The sequence below is a fragment of the Conger conger genome, unplaced genomic scaffold (assembly GCF_963514075.1).
Source record: "Conger conger unplaced genomic scaffold, fConCon1.1 SCAFFOLD_278, whole genome shotgun sequence".
In the NCBI taxonomy this organism is placed as follows: Eukaryota; Metazoa; Chordata; class Actinopteri; order Anguilliformes; family Congridae; genus Conger; species Conger conger.
Genome location: NW_026890477.1, coordinates 1 through 5,000, shown reverse-complemented (window position 1 = coordinate 5,000; position 5,000 = coordinate 1). Strand labels below are relative to the sequence as shown.

The following is a 5,000-nucleotide window of genomic DNA, read 5'->3' as shown; positions in this document are numbered from 1 at the left end:
CACACCCCCCCCCACACACACACACTCACACACACACACACACACCTGTGGCAGATCCAGCAGAGGGTGTAGAGCCCCAGCCCCCCGAACAGGCCCAGCAGGCCCAGGTAGGCCAGCAGCAGCTTGCGCAGGACGGAGGCCAGGTTGTGTGTGCACAGGAAGGCGCTGTAGCCCGTCAGCGCGTGGGCCTGAGGCTCACAGACGTGGCTGAAGGTGATGGAGCCCAGCAGGGGCGCCGTGTAGCTCACGATCAGCACAAACTTCAGCACCTTGAACACCGTCTGCGCCATGTACACCTGCACCAGACAAGCAACGCACGGTCACGAAAGGTTCACTGTGCTAATTGTTAGCATGATACGCTGGCTGCTACAACGATTAGCTGTGTGTACCTGACAATTGTTTAGTACGATCGTGAGCACATTCGTTCACTAAAAAAACAATAATTTGTTTAAAGGAAGGTTTTGCGCACCATCAATTTTCTGTTCACAAACCACCACTGTGCATGTGTGTTACAGTTTTTTACAATCGTTTTCACACTTGTCTCAATACCATGTCCACTTTTTCAAAACACTCAACACATTCACCATATCATTAGACTATGGCATTGCTTTCATACTAAAGGCATTCAATCACCACTTCTTCAAAATTCATGAATACCTCTCTCAGTCAGTGTTCACTACCAGCAAAAGTTTGTACAAATACAGCACATTTTGCAGACATTTAGATACTCTGTTCAAAACAGTGAAATTTTCAGTTCAAAACCTAATAAAATGTGGAAGGAAATATGCTGCATTTTAGCAGAAAAATGAAACTATATGCTTGAAGACAGATCATTCTGATAAGACAGATCATTCTGATTTGAGCAGAAAGTTTATAAAAAAATTTTGTTTGCAGCCTTGTTACCATCTATACAAAAGTGATCATACTTGCATTGAAATGTGCATGTATATAGGGTAAATATATATGTAGTTGTCACTGAAGAGATTTTTCACCTATTACTGTATATGTACTGTTGAAACACCTGGCTGTCATTTCAGTGAACAACCTACCCAGGTGTTTGTTGTTTGTGCCCCGTTACCACATATACAAAAGGGGCCACCTTTGGATTGGCATTTGCATTCTTTAGCCTTGGAGGGAAAATGGATGCAGCCAGAGGCAGAGGAAGAAGATGTCGCGGAAGAGCAAGAACAGTTGCGTCTGATGAAATGAAAAGCCATTGATCATGTGGTAAATCATGGTCTGTCCCTGAGGGAAGCAGGTTGAGGGTTCAACCAAACTTGCCTAGATCCACAGTGGCTTCAATAGTGAGGATTTTCTGGCAAACCAACAGGTACTATGCAGTATTTACAGCATTCGGACTGAGTTCAATTGATGTGTATATTATATAGCAGTACTGTGATTTGTGAAGTCTCCAGAAAAAGCAGATGTATCAGTGCACATTTGTCTTTGACTCACTACAGGACCCAGCGGTCACACAGGGGGAAGGGGAAGAATGTTTATACTTCAACAGGAGGATACAATAGTTGGGATGGTCATTGTCAACAACAGCATCAGGCTAAGAGAAATACGCAACAACATAATTGCAGACAACAACATATTTTCAACATTGTCAGTGTAAGCACTACAACCATTTCAAGAGAGCTACAGAAACTCAGATCTCCCTCTCTCAGGCCATGTTTGCTCTCTCATGAAACAGTTGTACACTGTCCCCTTTGACAGGAACTCTGAGGGGGTCAAGGAACTCAGGTACCAATATGAAGTTTATGAAGGTATATGTGAAGGTTTAGGACCACCACCCACATGAACAGATGTCACTTCTAGATGCAGTGGCTGCTGGGTGTATGGACATAACAGTGGAACCCATCCAGGGCTGCTTAAGGCACGCAAAGAGATGTTTTCCTCGGTGTATAGCAAGAGATAACATTCGGAGTGATGTTGATGAAAATCTATGGCCAAATGCAGAGGACAGGATGGATGGGCCAGGCCAACAGTAGACTTCTGATACTGATAGGCAGACAATATATGTGCGAATTACTGTGTATAGTGAAAATATTGCTTTTTAGTATGTATTTTGAGTAATTGATTGTAATGTATTTTGAGTAATTGATTGTATTGAGTAATTGATTGTATTTCTTTTCTGAATTACACTATATTGCACTGTGAGAACAAACGTCAAAATACTGTAAACCCTCTGAAGAATACTGTTGCTTTTGTGATTTGTTTCTTTATCATATATTGTTTTACATTACACAGTAAAAAAAAATATTCTGGGTTTCCAATATAGTTAAACATTCATTCATTTACAGTTTACTGTAAATTTACCACACTTAGTCATGACATCTATTGTGAGAGGCAAACCAACAGATCAAAAGTTTCTTTAGCTGCTTGGCTTGAAATATTTGTGGATGCAAAAATAGAGGAAAGGGAAACAAAGCAGTGACAAAGTAGTCTTATGGGAGAAAGCATATGCTATAGTTATGGCAGCATGAGTCACTTTACAGGTGAAATATTAAGTGTTTTGGTGGTTGAAGTGCATTTTGCACCAAAGGTTAACTGATGTGCCCAGGTGTGTGTTTCAAAAGCACACTGTGTGAAGAGTTTTGAAAAAGAGGACATGGTATTGTGACAAGTGTGAAAACGATTGTAAAAAAACTGTAAAAGCTCAACTGGGTCAAATATGTCATTGTTTTGGATGTAAATACTTTTCTACGCTTTACTGAGCTTGTCTGGTGTATTGACACCGATGAAATACTCTCAAGCAGTGCAAATCCCGCCTTTGGGTCCTCTTGGTCACATCCATTACACCAGGCAAGGTCAATCGAGCACAGACACGTATTTGAATCCAAAACAATTACGTATTTGAACAAGGTCTGGTTAAAAGACCAGTAAATCCCTGGACAAAATGGCCACCCAACAGAAATCTCTATGAGCCAGGCAGCAAATCCAGACGGACACAGATTACAGAGGAGGTATGAGAGCGACCAATGGGGCGGTGTTATGTCACCGTGAGCCACAAGGGGGCGCTGTCTCTCAATCCTGTATGGAGCTGTAATCCCGGACGAGCCCCCAGCGGCGTTCCCAAAGGAGGCGCTCTCCACGCCCCGGGGGGTGGGGGGGCGGGGCGAGAGGAAGGCCCCCATACCGCCCTGTACAGGATTAAGGAGCAGCGCCCCCTCCAGGCACCCAGGGGACATGGCAGCCGTGACCCTGACCTGTAGCGTAGTGGTTAAGGTAAATGACTGGGACACGCAAGGTCGGCGGTTTGATCCCAGGTGTAGCCACAATAAGATCCGCACAGCCGTTGGGCCCTTGAGCAAGGCCCTTAACCCTGCATTGCCTCCAGGGGAGGATTGTCTCCTGCTTAGTCTAATCAACTGTACTTCACTCTGGATAAGAGCGTCTGCCAAATGCCAATAATGTAGTGTAGTGTAGTGTAGTGCAATGTAGTGCAATGTAATGTAGTGCAATGTAGTGCAATGTAATGTAGTGTAATGTAGTGTAATGTAGTGTAGTGTAGTGTAATGTAATGTAATGTAATGTAATGTAGCGTAGTGTAATGTAATGCAATGTAATGTAGTGTAGTGTAGTGTAATGTAGTGTAATGCAATGTAGTGTAGTGTAGTGTAATGTAGTGTAATGTAATGTAGTGTAGTGTAATGTAGTGTAATGTAATGTAATGTAATGTAGTGTAGTGTAGTGTAGTGTAATGTAGTGTAATGCAATGTAGTGTAGTGTAGTGTAATGTAATGTAATGTATTGTAATGTATTGTAATGTAATGTGATGTAATGTAATGTAATGTAGTGTAGTGTAATGACCTTGTAGATGATGTCGGAGGACTCGCAGTGGGTGCGGAACCTGCGCACCCTCTCGAACAGCGCGCGCGCCTGCTCCCCGTCGCTGCGGTCCAGGCTGCACGTCGGCGGGGCGCCGTCCGCGGGCGGGGGGGCGCCGAGGGACAGCGAGGAGAGCGAGGAGGAGCGGGAGAGGGCGGAGGGGCAGGGCGAGGGAGGCGAGGGAGGCGCCGGAGGCCCGGACGCGGACGCGCTGCCCGACCCGACCAGCAGGGGGCTGTCGGTGCCCGAGTCCAGGCTGGACCGGCCGGCGATGGAGGGGGAGCGCGAGGCGGGCGGCGATTTGGGCCCGGCGACCGCGCCCGCCCCCCGGCCCGGCCGCGCCCAGGCCGGGGGCCCCTCCAGGCGGGCGGTGAGCGACAGGGCGCGGGACGTCCAGGGGGACTCGCAGCACTTGCCCAGGATGGCCAGGAAGTGCTCGATGCGGGCGGAGGTGCGGGGGAAGCGGAACCAGAAGCAGCCGCTGGCGAGCAGCACCAGGGACTGGAGCAGCGCCACGTAGGGGAAGAAGCGCGAGTACCAGGGCAGGGCCTCGTGGTAGCACACCTGGGCGATGTACACGTACTGCTGGTAGTCCAGGTGCGTCCGCCGGCCCCGGGGAGCGGGGGTTTGGGAGGAGGGAGGAGGAGGAGGAGGAGGAAGGGCGTGGTTGTGATCGTGATCGTGATTGGCCGGGGAGGGGTTCTGCTGGGAGTCCGTGTGGGGGGGGCGATGGTGGGGTACTGGCGGCTGGGGGTCGGGGAGGTTTGGGGGGGAGCTGCGGTTCAGGGAGGGGCGTGCTGGGGGTCCACGGGCAGGCACACCACCCCGTCCCGGGACAGGAGGAGCGTGCCCGCCAGCACAGACACCATGAGCATCAGCACCACCAGGTACTCCATGAACACCTCCCACCACGGCTTCAGCAGCTTGTAGCAGCCCCCCTGCCAAGTCCGGCAGGGCCGTCAGCTCAGAGAGAGCAAACATGGCCTGAGAGAGGGAGAGAGAGAGAGAGGGAGAGAGGGAGAGAGAGGGGGAGGGGGGAGAGGGAGAGAGGGAGAGGGAGGGAGAGGGAGAGAGAGGGGGAGAGGGGGAGAGAGAGAGATGGAGAGGGAGAGAGAGAGAGATGGAGGGAAAGAAGGGGAGAGAGAGAAATTGGGGAGAGAGGGTGA

General features: G+C 49.2%; 1 pseudogene; it reads right to left on the bottom strand.

The window, feature by feature from the left end:
• Nucleotides 1–43: 43 nt before the first annotated feature.
• LOC133120294 (volume-regulated anion channel subunit LRRC8D-like) lies at nt 44–4,815 on the bottom strand (annotated as a pseudogene).
• Nucleotides 4,816–5,000: the final 185 nt, after the last annotated feature.